Source organism: Quercus lobata, chromosome 5, assembly GCF_001633185.2.
Source record: "Quercus lobata isolate SW786 chromosome 5, ValleyOak3.0 Primary Assembly, whole genome shotgun sequence".
Lineage (NCBI taxonomy): Eukaryota > Viridiplantae > Streptophyta > Magnoliopsida > Fagales > Fagaceae > Quercus > Quercus lobata.
Window position 1 is genome coordinate 88344868 of NC_044908.1, and position 20188 is coordinate 88365055.

Here is a 20188-nt window from a genome sequence, read left to right on the forward strand (position 1 = left end):
TGCTAGCAACCTTTAACTTAAACACACATTCATACTCATACACTAATTTCAATAAAATATTAGTAAACAAAAACTATACAAGCAGCTTTCTCAGTGCTAAAATCACAACAAGATAATCAACTAAAATCACAACATATTAACATGATATAATAAACTAAATCACAACAGTATAATCAATCAATAGGATGATCAACAAATAAATTTACAATCTTTGAACCCTAGAAACAAAATCAAACAAAAAACAACATGAGTGAACCTTGAAAAGAAATATTATATATGTATATAAATAAAATTAGAACAGTATGATTAATCAATAGGATGATCAAAAAATAAATTTACAGTCTTTGAACCCTAGAAACAAAACCATACAGCAAACAACATGAGTGAACCTTTAAAAAAAAAAAAACACTAAAACTAAAAGTAAAATCAAACACAAACATGTAAGTTTGACACAACATGGTGAACTAAAAACAAAATAAAAAATAATCCTTAAAAGAAAATAAAACAAAAAAGAAAAAAAATTGTGAACTCAAAACAAAATATAAATAGTATGAGAAAATACCCAGGAACTATTCAAGCCTTCGAGATTTATTCCTTTACTAGGCTGAAGCTGAATCTTTTAAATTATTCCTGAAATTACAAGAAAATAACCACAAAAAAGGTAAAAAAATAGAATCAACAAGAAACATTTAGTGACCATAAAATAAAACTAAAACAAAATAGGGGTTAGGGTTACCAAAGATAGAACTACATAGTGGCAAAGCCGCCACGGTGGAGAACGGAGATGAAAAGGAGATTGACTGTCTTAGGTATTAGGAATTTCGTGAGAACTTGAAAGGGAAGCCTTTCTTTGTGAGAGAGTGAGACTGAGAATCAGAGATGAGTCTTGACAGTGAGACTGAGAGCTTGTGTTCTTAAATAGGGGAAGGTTAGGTCGGAGCTTAAGACTGAGAATTTAAGAGGGAAAAACTACTATTTGTTCAGTGGGATTAAGGTATGGAAAAAAAATTATGTGCCTGAATGCAAAAGAGAAGAGAAAAATTATGTGCCTGAAAATCTGAGATTGAGAGAGAAACATTACTAATTTTTCGGCGAGATTAGGGTTTGGAAGAAACATTATGTGGCTGACTGAGAGCAAAAAAAGAAGAGAAAAATGGTTAGGTGAGAGTGAGAGCCTGAGATTGAGAGGGAAAAACTATTCTTTGTTTGGCGGGATTAGGGTTTAGAAGAAAAATGGAGGTAGTTGTCTAGCACTCTAGCTGATGAATGATGACTGAGTTGTGAGTTTTGTTTGAGAGGCAAGAGTGTGGGACTTGAGAAATGCAGAAATCTAAGGAGTAAAGTGGAGAAATGAGAGTTGGAGTAGGAGAGGAGAAGAAAAGACGTGTGTGGCTGAGATCAAAACAGGAAAAAAAAAAAAAAATATATATATATATATATATATATCTTGTATAGTGACTAGCTTCATCAATCACTCAAACAGTAACAGGTATTTTTTTAATTTTTTTTTTTTTCAAAAAATTGACGTTAATACAATAACCCATACGGCCACAATTTTTTTTTTTTTTTTTTCAAAAAACTGACAATAACACATTAACCTATACGGCCACATCATTTTTTTTATTAATATTTTTTTAAAAAAATTGACGATAACACCTTAACCCATACTACCACAGCTTTTTTTTTTTTAATATATTTTTTTCAAAAAATGAAAGTGGGAGACAAGACCACTCAAAGTCTGATACTGATCCTCGTTCCTGGCGTTCCCTCTTTTTTTTTATTTTTTTATTTTTTTTATTTATTTAATTCTGACACTAAAACGACGCCGTTTTGAACCTGATAGTAAAATTTTAAAATGGTTCCAAAACGGTGTCGTTTTGAATCAGATTTATAAAATAAAATAAATAAATGAAACAGGGTCGTTCTAACTAACTTCCTTCTTCTTCCTTTGGTTCTCTCAGTTTCACACCAAACTGGTACTCTCTCTCTCTCCCTCTCAATTTCTTTTATTTTAAAACTGATGAATGATTATATATATTATATATATGTATAAGTTAAATATATATATATATATATATATATATCGGTTCGGTTCGGTTTCTCTTTGGTTTGCAGATCTTGCTATCAACCACCGCACTAGCTGACTTCGGTAACGGAAAAAGCCTACCAATCATAGCGCCAGGAACCTTCAGTGTAGCTTTCGGCGGTCAGATCGGCACGGTTTCAGGCAGTTTTGTCGACGTTGGTGAATTGTTGAACAGGCCTAGTGACTGTCAAGCTGTGGCCTCACTCCACTGCCAACCTCATGCCTAATGTAGGCAGAATGTGGCGCACACAGCCTTTTGCACATGCTAATGCGTCAGTTGTTGGAAACTCTTACAAATCAATAAAAAAAATTTCCATAAAGCACACTTCACCTTCGTACACAAAACTGAGATTTACAACTAAAGTCATGAACTAGGTTGGTTTTAAACTCTATAAGTCAGATCAAATTTTCACTTTCTTTTCTGTGGTGTAATGTTTACAGTTTAGAAATCAGGCAAATAATTTGATCAGACAACTATATATAGACCCCATTTTTTTTAATAACTCAATAGCAAGTTCCTCCCGCGCCAGTTTCAATTTTATGAAAAGTTATATATACATATATCCATAAAGTATATAAAAAAATGAATGATCATAAAAATCATATAAGCTAGAGGTTATTGAAAGCTCGATATTACAAATGCTAGAGCTTGTTTAGACCCCCAATTTTAATTACGGCTTAATTAATTTTATGTTCAATGCACTTAATGCAAAATATACGTGATTAACAAATTAATATATGAAGCATTCAACAATTGCATAGATGAATAAATAAGTGCAATGCTAAAATGGAAAGGGCACTGGGTAAAGGATAGCAAACCCAAGATAACACGACGATGTGTTATCGAAGACGAAATCAAAGAATTTAGCAAAAAACCTCTCCATAGCCCTCCAGGCCGAAATGATCCACTAGTGAATAAGTTAGAGTACAAGGATACCAAAAAGACCATCCAAGCCTAATCTACTTAAAGTAATTGAGCCTTTCAAGCTCCAACTACTTTTGGAGTCTTGTCTTGACTAGCTTCCCGGATCTTGCAATATCACCTAATTGCATCCACCAAGCCTCTCTGGCTTATTTTGGCAAATACCTAAGTTTCCCAAGCTCCAAAACACTCTCTACACTCTAAATAGGTGTGAATTGTGTTTGGGTACAAACCTCTTCTCAAGGTATAACAATGAGAGAGGGGAGGAGAAGAGATAACAAGGATTTCTTTCTTGAGGATGTGTAGCTCTCTCTAACAAGGTGGGTGTGTTGTAGAAACCTCTCTCTAGGGTTTTCTTCTGAATAGTCTCTTTACAATTTTGTGGGTAATGAGAGTATATATAGTATGTATTAGGTTCTAAAAATTTAGGATTAAATGTTTAGAATATCAACTTGTATTTGTTTGCAAACCGAGTCCAAAACTAGTCTACTAGGTTTAGGCATTGCTTAAAGTGTGTACTTCAAGTTTAAGAATCAAGTTGTATGCAGGAAAAAGAAGTGACATACTGCCAAGCTTGACCAATCGAAAGAAAGGCTCGATCAATTGAACTTTCGCAGAAAAGGAATTCTGCAGAAGATTTAAAACAAAGCCTAAGCCCATGAAACATTTAGGATTAAGTCTAATTCTTTCTCATATATAAGGAAAACCCTATCTACATTTCAGAGACCTTTGGAAGCCTTGTGTGTTACTCTATTGTGAGATTTGAGAGGTGCTTACCTACTAACACTAAAAGACCCTACCAAAGCTAGATCTGCAATCAAGATTTGGTAGATACACAGTTGCTGCATAAAGATCAATCCAAGGTGATCATAAACCATTGAGTGGAGTCTTAAAGTCACAAGTGGGTGTGCTTGTGTTGCAGCAAAGGCCAAGGAGAAAAGTAGTCCATGCATTCGGAGTTAGCATGTAGTCGTGATAGTAAGTTTTTACATATTGTATCTGTAAGGTTGAATTTATTCAATCATGTGTTGGCTTTATTCCGTGCCAAATTTGCTTGTAATTTAGCAATTAGATACCCTGTATTTAGGTGAGATTTATGTAAGGGTAGTGTGTGAGAATGTGTAAATAAAACTCAAGATGTGTGCAATTCAAAAGAGTCTCGCGACTGGCAAGTCGCCAGAATGGCACACGTGTGAAGCATGCAGGAAAGTTGAAGGGTCACAACAGCTGGAGCAATATAGGACAAAACTTCCAGTCTGGCCAGGTAGTTAGCTCACGTCTCAGACTCGCGACTTGTTCCAGTCGCGAGGTTGAGTTGCTAGAATGCCCTGTTTGATGAAAACTGACTTTTCGCATACCTCATACACTCTACTATAAATACCCTTATATTTACAAAATGTTGAGAGCTTCCAGAGAGAATTTTAAGAGAGAAACCCTAGAGAAAAACAAGATTGAATCATCCACAATCTTCATCACTTAATTCTCCAAATTCCTCTACTTTCACCCTCTCTATTGACATATCCTTAAGAGGTAGATTTGCCAAATCCTTATCTCACCATACCCATATCAGTGCGGAGGTGTTTTGGTGCTTGGGAAGCAGTTCAGAGAGGACCAATTTATTTGGTTGATGCAATAGGCTTATTGCGGGATTTGGTAAGTTAGAGAAGACAAGGTTCAGCGTAACTCTGTTGGAGCAAGAAGCTTGCAGGGCTTAAGTGCACTAGGTAGATTAGGCTTAGAGGGTCTTCTGCCATTCATGTATCCCAACTTCATTCTCTAGTGGATTATTGACCGTTTGGAGGGCGACGGAGAGGTTTTTCGCTGAGTACTTCGATTTCCTCTTCAATAACACATCGTCGTGTTATCTTTGTGTTTGCATCTCTCTTTCCTTTCTCTTTACCTTTTAATTGCTGCTGTGTTTGTAATTAATTATGGTTTAGAGTGTGTTACCAATTTGGATATAGCTTACATTTCATATTCCGCACATATATTGTTTGATTATAAGCTTGTGTTGGTAATTTTGTATTTGGGAGTCTAAACGTTCATTGGTGTTTTATACGCTATTTGAACTTTCAGTATCAATAGGATGTTATTGGTCTAAGTCTTATTGTAAAATTTCAATTTTCTCTAATGGATTTGCTTTACCTCGAGAATAGTTAGGTTAAATCCTCCCCATGTTTTTTTTTTACCTTGAAACGAGTTATTTCATTGGTTTTTCTAGGTCATCTTATCGTGATCTTATTTACTTTTCCGCATCTTTGCTTGGTATGATTGTTTTGTTTTAACCTATATCTGAATAATAAACCTACGTATTCACTTGGTTAAACAACTAGGTTAATCTATTTGTTAAGTGGTCTAAACACATAACTAACATTATAAATGAAGGGTATAAGAGTCACACTTAAAATCATCCAGACAGAGAGTTTCGTAGGCCATCCTCGACTTGGCCAAGTCATGAAATGACTTGCGAAATACAGCCTGACAAAAGACTTTTCAACATCTAGCATGTGCTTCTCATGTGACCTTTCATGGGTTGTCCACTCGCGAGCAAGTCGCAAGATCAACTGTCTTGAGCAATCCTCACCCACTTAATACTAAATCTATTACAATTAAATCCCACAAAATATAAGGAAACAAATTAATGAAATTACAACACTTTTGTCATTGAATAAAACCAACATAAACGTTATGTAAAAAACCATAACTTAACAGTTGTGACCATGAACATAATTGCAAGTTTATGATATGTGCTATTCCAAATCTGATGTACTTCACAATTATTTGGCTACCAAGAAAATATGGGTGCAAGTACAAAAGAACATTCTTTTATTGGTAATCACACATGCCATTTGAGCTGAGATCATTGACAATGCAATGCAAGGACAATAGGACATCAATATTCTAAAATTATGACAAAGGCAACTTTTGAAAATTCTTCAAGCTGATGAAACACAAATGAGTAGTGCCCTAGCATCTAAAGTATTTATCTTGAAGCTTGTACATATACCAACAGACCTAGGTACCTGCATGCACATGCACACACTTCCACAACAACCCCCCCCCCCCCCCCCCCCCAAACGCAGGAAAGGAAAGAACCTTCCTATCCAAATAGGAAACAAAATACACAAATGGTGAGATTCCTTGAACACAAAATGAACAACCAGACATTGTTTGAAGCTGATGAAACACAAAAGAGTAGTGCCCTAGCATCTAAAGTATTTATCTTGAAGCTTGTACATATACCAACAGACCTAGGTACCTGCATGCACATGCACACACTTCCACAACAACCCCCCCCCCCCCCCCCCCCCAAACGCAGGAAAGGAAAGAACCTTCCTATCCAAATAGGAAACAAAATACACAAATGGTGAGATTCCTTGAACACAAAATGAACAACCAGACATTGTTTGCACATTGAACAATTAATCCATATACAAGGACAAATTACAGCATTTACTAAGTAGCAGTTTTTGACACGCCAGCTTCTTCACATTATCTATTTCAACCTTCAACAGTATGGTATGAATGATTAGCGGAGATCAAGTTGACTTCAATTTATCAAATTAATCTAGGCCCTCTAAGCATCAGAGACTTTGCTGAAGCATCAATGGAGACTCTTTGAAAATAGCATCTTCTCATAGTTTCAAATATGGCAATTGTATAGCATTACAATGGTGATTAACAGGGAAAAGCTTTGGCATGTCATTTAAGTCCTGGAGCAAGCAAATAAAGTTCTTGGGTTTTTTTTTAATTGTTAAAATCTTTTAATCAAAATATATACAAATTAAGCTTATTATTTCCTTTCCATGCATGGACAAATTTCATGTGGTTATATGGCCGGTGTCTAATTGTTAGTTTCATCCTTTATGTACCAGACATAAACAGTAAATTGATACGCAAAAAGGTATCAAGGTCTGTAGCTCAATTAAAAATACCACATAATGACTTTCTAATTCAAGTTGTAGGGATTAAATTTTGATTATTAAGGCCATTTGATAGTTCTCACTCTTATTACAGAATTTTAATAAATTAATCTATCTAATGAGTCAAGCCATCAATGTTTACGCCATTGTGAATTTGAGATCCAATTAATTTATCTATTTTATTATTCAAGCCATCATTATTTATGTCGAATTTGATTTGGTGGGTAGCAGAATTTGAGGATTGATAAAAAATAAAGATATCCATGAATGGTACCAAAAAGTGCAATGGGACCCATGAATAGTAGTAAAAATAAACTGAATAATAAAATAAATTGGCAAAAATATTTTTTACCAAACGCACACTAAAGTTTTTTTTTTTGAGTTGTGTACGAGTTTTTTTTGCGGGTGGGGTGATTTAAAGCTTGTTGTTTGTACAGGTTTGTGTAGAGGTTTCAGGGTTATTTTTTTTTTTTTTTTTAAATTCCCCTTCATAATGTACTGGATCCTTATTGAAATGAAATACTCGTTTATCTTTTTTTTTTGTTAATAAAAAAACAATTTGCCGCTTTTACAAGAATTAAGTATCTCTTTTGAAATAATTTATTTAGCTTTTTCCGTGCTAAAGAAAAAAAAAAAAAAAAAAGATTTTAAAAAATTGTACATAAAAACTAAAGCTAAGCTTATAAACCCTTTTTTTTTTTTTTCTTTTTTTGAGAAACTAAGCTTATAAGATCTAGTCAAACATACACTAAGGGTTTGGTCCAGACTTTCTTTTTTTCATATATTGTTTAGAACTCTTATATATTTTCAGTAAAAATGATAATTTTTCTGAATCTTGCCCCCATCTTGTTAAAATTTCCCAAATATTAACAAGGATAGAGAACAACCTAATGTTCGTGTGAGGACCATTTTTTTATTTTATTTTTTTGCATATGGAGTGTGACGAGGGGTTTGGGTTAGGCCCGATTACTCTAGATCCTATGCACTTGGGTCATCAATTTGGCCCAAAATTCTATATAGCCAATTCTCCAATAACCAGCCCCATTTTATGGTTGGCTATCGATATTTCAGTCCAAGCAACAAGAATCCACAAAGCTTGAGCCTAGTGCAACTAAAATGAAGTGTTGTTAGCTTAAGTTGTGAAATTTTTTATTGTCAAATAAGATATTTAGAATTTGATTCAAACTTACATAAAAAACTAATTAGTGTTTTGGTCTAATGATAAAGAACAATTATCAGGAGCGGACGTTATAACTTGCAATTCTCTTAACATAAAAATAATAATAATAAAAAAATTCAAGTGTTGTTGGTCTTGCTTCCCCACACTACAGGTTGTATTTTGAATTGTTTGATCACGTGGTTATAGAAGTTCATGTTCAACCGTGATAAAAAGAAATCCATTAAAAAACATCTGATTATAAAACAAGGGATAAAAATGGCAGGTGTTTTTTAAGAAACATACATAGTAGTGTACTTGCCTCTCATCATTGTCCATATAGTCTCCTAGTGTACCTGTTGGAGGTATTATTCAATACTTGCAGGCCCATCACCTATGATCAATTAATTATACTATTTTTTAAAACAAAGTTTCAATCTTACTAGTTTGATATATATATATATATATTTATTTATTTGGAGAGATTTAATTTATGACGTCCACTTTTGATAATATTTTTTATTTGCAATTAATGTTTGATTTCCAAGAGAAGAATTTTAATAATAAGATCACAGCCCATCTGTATTGGCAATGCATCGATCAAGCTTTCAAAAAAGTAAGCTATGATCATATAGTCTCTATTTGAAACTAACACTAAAACTAGAAAGCATAAATATATTCTATTATAAAACAGGAGGCAATGCTTATAATAACCCTTGCGTAAATGTTCATTATATAAGAGCATGGCTTGAGCACATGGTAATTAAGGTCGTACTCGTCCCTTGGATTTCACTTATTCTTTTCTTCTTTGTCTTCTTTCTGTGGTTGTACTTTTCTTTGTATAGACAAAGCATCAAACTTTTTTAAAGTACAAAAAATAATTCTATAGCCTCTTTTCCAAGTTAACACTAAAACTAGAAACGTATATATTCTATCAAGACAAGAAGCAAGGCTGCTTATAATCTTTCTTGTGTAAATGTTCCTCTCTTAAGTCTTAACAACACCCACCAGAAGTTCCATTGATTTGTTTCTTCTTATTTCTTTGCATTCTCTCTCATTGTTTGTGCTTTACTTCATTCAGTGTCAAAGATATCGTTTGACACTTTATGCCAATATGCCAAGTTGTCCCTACAATTAATCAATGTTGAGTGCCCGAGTGATATTCGTTGGGCTTTCGAATTCATTATAAAGGCTGGATATGAATGAATATTGACAACACCTCTAATTAATTTACCTTCACCTCTTTCAGCGCACTTGCAAATCACTTTCTGTTGTATTCTATTGTCAACCCAACTTAACTTTCAGTCTCCATTAACTATGGCTGATGCACTACAGTCACTACTTATTGATCTCTATAAGCAGTTGGGTTCAATCGCTATTCAGCTGGCTAAACAAGAGATCAAGTTGCTTGTTGGCGTTGATGAAGAAGTCCAAAAGCTTCAAGACAAGCTCGGATTCATCAGGGCAATGATGGACGATGCCGAGGAAAGACATGCAGTGAAGCAGCGTACTGAGAAGCTTTGGTTAGAGCAGCTCCAAGACAAATACTACGAGATGGACGACGTTTTGGACACCTGGAGCACTGCAAGGATCAAAGCAGAGATAGAGAAAGAAGAAGGAAAACCAGCTTATATTACCGCTCTAGCTGTTGTGAAGAAGGTATGCTCCTTCTTCCCATCTCCATCATGTTGTTTTAACCTTCCACTGCGTCATGATCTTGGTCACAAGATTAAAAAACTGAATGAAAAATTAGATGAGATTTTCAATGACACAGAGAAGTATGGGATTGACTTTAACAGGCAACCTGAAGTAGTTGAGCGACCGATAACTACATCCTTTGTGGATGAGTCCAATATAATTGGTCGTGATAACAATAGGGAGGAGCTGTTGAGGAACCTCTTAGGCGTGGGTAGTCCAAAGGAAAGAAAACCCCGTGTCATATCTTTGGTGGGCATGGGAGGTCTTGGAAAAACCACCCTTGCCCAAATAGCCTACAATCGTAGTGAGGTGAAGGCCCATTTTGATAAAAGAATGTGGGTTTGTGTTTCTGATCCTTTTGATCAGTGCAAGGTTGCCAAAGCAATCATTGAATCTCTTGAGGGTCAATCTCCCAATGCTACTGAATTACAAAGTTTGTTAGATAAACTTTGTAGTTTGATTGGGGAAAATAGGTTCTTTCTTGTCCTAGATGATGTGTGGACTGAAGACTCCACAAAATGGGAGCCTTTCAAAAATGCACTCAAATGTGGTGCCGAAGGTAGTAGAATTCTAGTGACCACACGTAAAACTGGGGTTGCAAACATGATGGAGAGTTCCCTCATAATCAATTTGGGGGTATTGTCCTCCAATGATTGTTGGTTAATTATTAAGAAAATAGCATTTTCTGATGATTATGGAGAGCAATGTAGGGATTTAGAAGACTTGGGCAAACAATTAGCAAATAAGTGTAAAGGTTTGCCACTTGCTGCAAAGATTTTAGGGGGTTACATACGTGGCAAGATAAGTAAAAAAGAGTTGGAGACGGTTTTGCACAATGATTTATGGGAATTAGAAGATATTGAAAATGGACTTTTGGGGCCATTTTTTTTGAGTTATTATGAATTGTCCTCATCAGAGAAACAATGTTTCTTATTTTGTGCTATCTTTCCAAAAGATTATCAATTCAATAAATTTGAGTTAATCATCAACTGGATGGCACAAGGATATATCAACTCAAAAGGAAATATGGAGATGGAAGTCAGAGCAGAGCACTACTTTGAAAATTTAGCCATGCGCTCTTTTTTTCAAGACTTTGAGAAAGATGAGAATGATGGTAAAATTGTAAGTTGCAAAATGCATGATATTGTGCATGACTTTGCGGAATCAATGGCAAAAGATGTGTGCTTCACAATCAATTATAGTGGTAACAAGGTTGAGAAAGACTTTAAGAGGGCTCGCCATTTGTCATTAATAGTTGAAGAAACATTTCCTGAGTTTGTCTATGAAGCGAAAAATCTACGCTTTTTAAATTTGGATTTAATTTCTTCTCCGATTGTCCAACCCAAGTTATTCGACCATTTGACATGTCTACGTACATTACATTTGAAGGGTGATTCCATTTTGGAACTTCCAAATGAGATGGAAAAATTGATACATTTGAGATTACTCAAGTTATCTTGTTCAGAGATAAAAGAATTGCCTGAAAGTATATGTAATTTATGTAATTTACAAACTTTGGATGTTAGTGAGTGTGAGGAACTTGAGAAATTACCCCAGGGGATAGGTAAACTAATTAATTTAAGACACCTCCTATTTGATGATGAATTTGAAGATCTTTTAATAAAATCGTTTCCGAAGGGAATTGGGAGATTAACTTGTCTTAAAACATTAAGATACTTTCCTGTAGGTAAAGGCAAAAAAATATGTAAACTGGGAGAATTAGAACATTTGAACCATATTCAAGGGAAACTTCAAATATACGGGTTGAGTAATGTGGTAGATTTTGGTGCGATCGAGAATACATTGAAGAAGAAGAACCACCTCCGTGATTTGGAGCTATATTACGAGAAAGAGACAAAGAAAGAAAGAAGAAAAATGGAGAAAGAGGTAGCCATTCTAAATGCCTTAGAGCCACCTCCCTACTTGAAAGCTTTAGTAATTGGTTATTATAAGGGCACCACAATGTATCCTAATTGGATGATGTCCAAATTGACCTATTTGAAAACACTTACTCTCGATTGTTGCCCAAACCTAGAGCAGTTGCCTCCTTTGGGGAAGCTGCCGTTGCTCGAAGAATTATGTATATGGTACGCTGAAATGATTGGAAAGGTGGGAGATGAATTTTTGGGAATAGACATAGAAGAAGAAGAATTATCAGAATCATCCAAAGACATCATCATATTCCCAAACCTTAAATCTCTCATATTTGAAGGTTTATGGGAGTGGGAAGAATGGAGTGGGATGGGAGGAACAATAGAAGAAGAAGAAGAAAAAGATAATAGTGCTAATGCTTTTGTTACTATTAATAATACTCCAAAAATTAAAATAATGCCACGTCTTCATTCCTTGCATTTTTTTTTCTGCGGCAAGCTAAAGTCTCTGCCAGACTACCTGCGTAATACTCCATTGAAGGAATTAAACATCAGGGATTGTCCAATTCTCGAGCAGCGTTGCAAAAGAGGGATAGGAGATTACTGGCCCAACATTTCTCACATTCCAAACATCCGAATTGATTATAAATATGTGCAAAAAGACGGTCAACCTCCAGACAGCATTTATTGATTCAGAGGTAACTCTTATTTTCTTGCAAAACTATCCTATCAAATATGTATTATGGATTTGTGCAAATAGACGCAGCTAATTAACTTGGGTTTTTGTTCATTTTGGGTTATTTAAACTAATCTGACATAGCTGCTATGCTTTTCTTTTGGACAAGATTGAGGGCAGTAATGATGAGGAAGATGAACAAGTGGAAGCAAGCATTGATTCCGACGACGACCTCGAGAGCATCTCCGCCCGTGGTGGCGGCGCCGACTCTGACTCCGACGACGATTCCGACGAGGAAGCCCCCGAAGCCGCAAACGCCGAAGACTCATCCATTCGCACCTTCACCACAGCTCGCCTCGACGCCGCCAACGCGGGTGGAGGCTCCGGTTCGGCTCGGCTCGGCTCGCAACACGAAGATCAAGACGGAGAATCTGAGCTCCTCCTCCACGGTTAAGATCGAGGATTCGGATGGCACGAAGGACGGTGGGGCCCAGGGGACCGGTCCGGCGGGTCCCACAGCTCCGGCCGGGAGCTCGGTGCCTGCAATCGTTGTTAAAGAAGACGCCACGAAGATCTTCACTGAGAACACTCAGACCAGTTGAGCTTATAGCGCCAGAGAAGAAAGTTTGAAGAGAGAGGTAAGTCTCTCTCTCTCTCTCTCTCTCTCTGTGTGTCAAATTTTGAATCTTTGTATGGGTTCTATTATATTTTATTTTTCTTGTTCATTTTTTTGTTTAATATTATTATATGGGTCATTGTGGGTTTCGTTCATTTTGGGTTATTTAAACTAATCTGACATGGCTGGTATGCTTTTCTTTTGGACATGCATGTAGATGCATGATGATGCTGTTGAGGTGGACAAGATTGAGGACAGTAATCATGAGGAAGATGATGAGGCTTGGTTTGAGGCGGAAGAACAATTGGAAGTAAACATTGATGAAGGGGATTTTTAAATCTGGGCAGTTGACACGCTCAGAAGAAGACAGATACATTATGATGAGACTGGGTAGTAAGAGCGTGGTGTTGAAGAACACAATGAAGGCGGAGGTCAGAATCCCTTTTAAATTGCTCAATCATTACCTTTAAATCTATGTTTATATTGCTACTTTATGCCTCTTACTTCTAGTTACCTTTAATATTTCTATCTTGGATTAATTGCTCGAATTCCATTGTGTGTTTAGATTAGTGATTATACTAGATAAAACTATATTAACTTTTTATTGATTGATTTCAATAAATTTTTGTGTGTGCATGTGTGGAATCATTAATTTTTAGCTACAATTAGAGTTTTTTCAAATGATGATGGCAAGAGCAGAGAGAGATATAAAGCCTCTGTTTATGAAAATCTCTCCAAGTTTTTTCCTAATATAAGATGTTCTTCTTGTGATGTCTTTTTGTTCTTGATTTCAATTCCGTGTTTTTATTGGCTTGCTTGTTATTTGAGCTATATATTATTTGTTATTTTTTCTTTGATTTATTACTAATTCATGTGATTAATCTTAACCATCTTGATAAAAATATGTTTTTGCATTTGCCATTTTGGTGAAATAAAAAAAATTAAACCCTAAATACATTCCTACTATTCCATGTCAATGTCAATATTGTCTCCCTTATTCAGGTGATTCAGGTTGAACCCGTTCCACTTTTCTCCTTGCTATTCTTTACTTTTATCTCAAACAAACTTAAGCGTCTTTAAATGATCATCATTGTTCAATCCAGGATGCTGGCTGGGGCACACCCATTAAGTAATTATGCTGCCCAGGTCAATTATGTTCTCATTGACTTTATTCTTTTTGAAGTGTTTCCCTGCATTAATTCTTCTTGGTCAAATCTGCCAATTTTAAAGAGAATCAATCTTTCTTGAATTAGCTTCATCAAATTCTTTTGTAGGTTAGAAAATTTCATGAAAGATTCATAGCAATGGACGTTTCCCTTGTTAGCTGAGATGTGGAGTGTTGCTTGATTGTGGAGTCACCATTTTATCTTGAAGGAGCTCGTGGACTGTTTGAATTTATTGTGAAAAGACAAAGAAAATGGGCACATGGCTATAGTAATTGTTGAAGTTACGAAACTTCTTGAAATAATGTAGTCAAAAGACTAGCTGGACATCAGTATGTGGATATCTCAGGGGTTTTAGGTATGGATGCTAGGATGTGAGTCTTGCTTTGGAGTTAACTGTGTTGTTTGCCATGCCTGGAAATTGTGAACATCTCAGTTTTTAAATATAGTAAAGAAAGAACTTGGAGAGGATTATTTGTGGAGCGACTAATTCTAACTTTAAGGGCTGCCTATTATTTCCTTCATTTTGCTTTTTGACATGGTGCTAGAGATGTTAATGTAATTTCAACTGCTTGAGCTGCCCCTTTTCAGTTTAGCAAATGGTAAACGTAGCACTAGAACATGAAAGTTCCTTCATTTAGGAACTGTAAGTCTCTATACAATTTACATTTTTTTTTTCTCCAATGAAACCTTTAAGGTCCCTAACACTTGTTTTAGTTGTGTAGCAGATTGAGTTATTTTTTGCTTTCTTGATTTGATAAATAACGATTTTGGTGCATGGTTACGCAATGATATAAAAGTTATTTTTGGGTGCTAAGATTAAAAAAAAAAAAAGCTAAAAATAATATAACAGCACAACATTGTGTAGCAGATTGAGTTATTTTATTCTTTCTTGATTTGATAAATAATGATTTTGGTGCATTGGGGAGAACATGGTCAGAGCAGAGATTACGCTATGCTATAAAAGTTGTTTTTGGGTGCTAAGATTTAAAAAAAGAAAAAGAAAAAAAGTTAATGGAAAATCCCCACACATTATTGTGAGATGAAAATAATATAAAAGCAAGGTGTTGAGAGTAGTTTGTAAAAAATTAGTATATCATTTATTGTAATATGATTTATTTAGCAAGTTGGTTTGGTGGGGTGCCTATCAGGAAAGGTGTTCAACATGAAGTAAAGGGGGAACCACCTGTAACCTGAGCAATTAATTTTGTATTGGTCTTTGTGGAGTTTATTTATTTTGGATATTTTGAATAATGTGACATATAAATCTTATGCTTTTCTTTTAGGCATGCATGTGGATTGATGATGATCAAGACAATGAATCCGGGCAAGAAATCAATGACAAAGATTTTGAGGTTGAGGTATACAAGATTGAGGCTAGTAGCGATGAAGAAGATGGGACTAAGCATGAGGACTTATCAAAAAAGAAGATTGGACTAAGTATAAGGCGGATGTAGAAGTGGAAGTAGACAAGATTTAGCGAGTTGACCTATACAGAACGATTGACATACACAAAAGTAGACAGATACATATTATGAGCTTGGGTAGTAAGGGCAAGGTGTTGAAGAGGACAGAGGCTTTAAAGATGAAGGATGAGGTGAAATTCCTTGATTACTTGCATGATCATCATTTTCAATCTATGATTATTGCTACTTTGTGCCACCTATTATTTCCGGTTACCTTTAATATTTCTATCTTGGATCAATTTTCTGAATCCCATTGTGTTTAGATTAATGATTATAGTTGTTAAAACTATATTATAATTTTATTAATTGGTTTTATTGAATTATTGCACGTTTGTGTGTAAGTGATCATGAAGTTTAGTTACAAGTAGAGTTTTTATAAATGATGATAGTGAGAGATATAAAGCCTCTGTTATTGAAGTTTGGGGTGACTTTAACTATCCCTTTTTTGAGGATTTATTTGACTCTCACCTTAGAACCAGAACGATCAATCCCTCCCTGCTGCCTTCCTTGCCACTCTTTGGGTTTGTGTTCTTTCCTTGATAGAGATATGATCATTATAAAATAGAGATGAAAATGATTTCCAGTCATGATTTTTTTAACGCCCTGTTTGATGCAGGAAATTAGGAAGTGTAGGCTTGCAGTTGCAACGGTAGGAATACTGAAGACAATTGACAATGACATTCCAGTACTCCTCAAGGCATACACAACTCTAAAACCTGATGCTCATGCATATCTCCTGATACAAAACCATGATTTGATATTGAGCCTCTTATATTGGATGTCATCCTCTTCCTAGTGTGAGTTTATATCTTTGGTTGCAACACTACCATTCGAAGTCTCAAGAAATACAACATGCAACCCATGTTCAATCATAATGTATTAAGAATGGTACCTGTGTTGTCAAGTTAATGGGCTACTACAGTGGTAAGCTTCATTCATCTAAATTGCTATTTTAACTTAACAAAGAGTTAACACTTGAGAAATTATTGGATTGATCTGAACATGTACTTCCTGTTGAAAAGAAAGTTCCTGATGGTTGGATTGTAATCTTGTATTGATTGTGAATCTTAAGCAATTAATTATGAGTCAGAGCATTGGTTCTCTATGTTGTGGTCACGTGGAGTTAAGATTTGAGTTTTTTGATATCTCTAAGTTCAAGTGGACTGGGCTAAGTGATATTAATAAGTTTCTACACAATGATAATTTGTGTAGAAGATTACTCTTCTCTGTAGGAAATATGGAGGACTACCCCCAAAGTTGTTTTCGCTGGACTTCTAAAATCATTGACAATGTCACTTTAATTGGAACTCTGGTGCTCTCTATGCTTCAAATGATTGTGAACTAAGTCATATCTAGTTCATCTTAAGATACTCTCAATCTAGTTGTCACTTATGATTCAGATCAAAGACAAGTCCTCTGGATTTTACAAATAGCAAAAGATTAACACAAACCGCTTGCAATGGATGAGGAAGAAAGATCAAGATCAATCTCAAAGAGCAACCCATCTGGGGGGTCACAGTCACAGATTAACACTACTAGTAATGGTACATGATCTACTTTTCCCTAAACAACTTGTGTTTTGTTCATTCAATTGACAAATGCATCCTTATTTTCTATTCATTTTGATATTTGTTAATGTAGATCATTTGGAATAATATTAGGTAAATGCATTCTGCATAAATTTGACTTCGCTTATTAATTTATGTTTTAATATTACATCAATATGGGCCTTGTGGATTTTCTTGATTTTTTGTATTTAGGCCAATCTGACATAACTCATTATGTGCTATTCTTTAAGGATTTTGGGTAGCAATAAGATGAGAACCAGAGTTTTTAATAACAACGGTGATAGAAGAGAAATTTAAAAGCCTCTATTCTTGTGGATGTTTAAGGTGGTTTGGCTCTCTCTTTTTTGCTTCATTTCTCCACCCTTGTCTCAGAATCAAAACAATTAAACCCCTCTGCCATATGCATCTCCAAACTCTCCAGGTATGTGTTTTTTCTTATTCCAAATCTTATTTTAATTGATCTGTTTCTGCTTTCAAGTTCATGTTTTCATCATACCCTGCATATTACTTGATCAGTGGAGAACTTAAATGGTGGAAGACCTCTGGAATGGGTTAATTCATTGCACTGTTTCTGTTGCAGTTGAATAATATTTAAGTTGTTGGATCTCAAAGCCCATTCAAATTTTAAATTTATATATTCTAATTTCACTGTATAGTTATTGTTAACTATATATAGTATTTCTGTTAGAATAATCACAATCAATCTTTTAATCTTATTAGTTGTCACTTCAATTTTTTAAAATGAAAATTATAATGTTCAAATGGAGTGAACGCTGATTCTTTTTTAATTTCTCTTATTTTTGTGATATCGTTTTAATAGTATTGATGAAATTGCTTTGTTTGGTTGTTGATGAATGGGTTGTTTTTTCACATATGAATTAACTGAATGATTATCCCAAACCTGCTTGGTAAAATAATCCTGTCAAATGAACTTCATTATTTGTATTGTTAAATGTGAACTGAAATTTTTTTTGAAATTGGAAATCTATTTCCTCTCACTTTCCCTTCTATTCAATAATGTTGATGCATGATGTATATATAAACTAATCTCAGAGACTGTTGCAAAGTATAATCTGTTAGTCAAGGAATCATGAATAAAGTTTATTGGAGGATTTTCATTATATGCATGTCCTGATTCTTTAATGACCCACCTAAGTTTACATTTTTACTAAAAAAAAAATCATATTTGCACATCACCTACCAACTAAAGCAATTGTATATTGTTGTCAGAAATCTCCTTATTTGACTTTTCATTTTTGAGCATACGGTTAAGACTTGATGGCTTCAGCATATAATATGAGTGACATATTAACTTTGGTGTAATTGAGAGCCCCACCCCCTAAAGAAATCTTTAGTGGTACAGAAAACCACAATAGAGAGATTCTGATAACTTTCAAAATTATATTAGTGACTTCCAAGCTCGCACCACAATTTCTTTGTGCCCAGGTGCAATGAAATTGTGAGATTGTCTATAACACCTTGCTAGTACTCACTACTCAAAATCTATAACACTTAAAGCCTTCTAGTATTTAAATTCTTTAACACTACATGGGAAAATTTGTAGGGAAGGTTTTGGTGTTTGGGAGTGGCATTTTCTAGGTGGTGATTTGACCTTTACAAGCCAGCCTACTATAAAGCAGCAAGCAGATTGTTCGAAACTAGTCCAAAAGTATTGAGAAAAGATGTGTTGGCCAAGGATGAAGCAGAAAGTCAGAAACCTCATTGGCTATTAATGGTGCTATAAAGTTTTTCCTTTAATATTTAAATCTTTCATTTGTAACTTTTTTCACTAGTTCTTTTTGGTCTTGTTCTCTTTAATATTTTGAAAATTAAGGCTCCAATTTTTTTTTTTTTAATCATCTAGTTTGAAAGTTATTGTGTTATATACTTGCTCGTAGGTGACCACTAGGAGAGAAGAAGAAATCACAAATACCTTGGATACTCTTCTATAGTAAGGTATATTCTAATATTTCATTTTAATCTTCTGTCTATTTTCCTTTCTATTTTCTCCATCCATAATATTTAATTTTCTTTTGGAATGAAATGGACATACCTGAAATAGAAGTGAATATATAGAAAAAATTGAGGCATTAAAGTCATATTCTGCTCTTCAATTGTAATTCACCTATAAGTATCTTTATATTCTTTTTCTTCTTGTGATGCTGTTTTATTTGCTTTATAATCCAAGGTCAGTAACTTCTATTTCCAACCTTTATGGGCCTAGAAATGTTTTGGTCTCATTCCAGAACATCATGCAATAATGTTCCAATCTAATTCAGCCACATTTAATCTAAACATACAGAAGGTTGTGTGTACTAAAAGCCTGTTAACCCTTCCAAGATGCAGAAAGAAGTTTAACCTGGAATGCTGGTTCTTTAGCAGTCCATCTAGTTTGATAACTACAAAAGGCAACTAGTTAATTTTTCAGTAACACCTTTATTTAGCCTTCCATCTAAAATTTGAATTCTTAACACCTTGGGTGTTTTTATTATTATTTTTTTTTAAAATAAATTATTTAGAAGACCTTGGGTGTTTTTATTATTATTTTTTTTAAAATAAATTATTTAGAAGAATTCGGGGAAGCCCTCATAGCTCAAATCTATACTTGTTAATCATCTAGTCAAAATGTTATAGGATTAGGTAGTTGCTATGTATCTAATTTCTAAATCTATCTAATGCTTGTTCTTTGTCTTAGAGCATAACGTATTTCTCGATATGGAAGAGTGCAAAGCATGGGAGGCAGCCGCCATTAGGGAAAAAGTTTGTTTTTCCATACTTTTCCTGCCTTTTCCTTCTCAATGTGGTGGTGGTATTACTTCTAATTGATGCTTGTTACCATTAATAACCCCTATCCAGCACAAGAAACAATTCCCACTTTACAAGGGAGCTCTGAGGGCCAGCACTTGGACATATGAGCAAGGATTCTGAACTGCCAAGGAAGTATGTGTTCCCTTTGTACATTTTAATGTTGCCCAAATTTGTCCTTCAGGTATCTATCTGATGCTTTATTAGGTTTCCATTTGGCATGCTGTTATTCAGTTTC

The 20188-nt window shown here is 34.8% G+C and overlaps 1 protein-coding gene across 15 annotated transcripts in view; it reads left to right on the forward strand.

Moving 5' to 3' along the window:
• Window positions 1-20188, forward strand: part of LOC115991876 (putative disease resistance protein RGA3) — a 67458-nt gene that overhangs the window by 4374 nt on the left and 42896 nt on the right. For 3 of the 15 annotated variants that reach the window (XM_031115840.1, XM_031115851.1, XM_031115852.1), the window contains exons 3-9: window positions 13166-13379; window positions 15398-15708; window positions 16194-17121; window positions 17376-17566; window positions 18710-18880; window positions 19010-19101; window positions 19841-20134. The exons of 2 other annotated variants lie outside the window; for them this stretch is intronic. The gene's annotated coding sequence lies outside the window, so the exon portion shown is untranslated. Of the gene's footprint in view, window positions 1-12130; window positions 12355-12501; window positions 12971-13165; window positions 13380-14222; window positions 14470-15397; window positions 15709-16193; window positions 17122-17375; window positions 17567-18709; window positions 18881-19009; window positions 19102-19840; window positions 20135-20188 lie in introns of those variants that run through there. 10 more of the 15 variants (XR_004092353.1, XM_031115844.1, XM_031115843.1 and 7 more) reach the window with 10 other exon arrangements.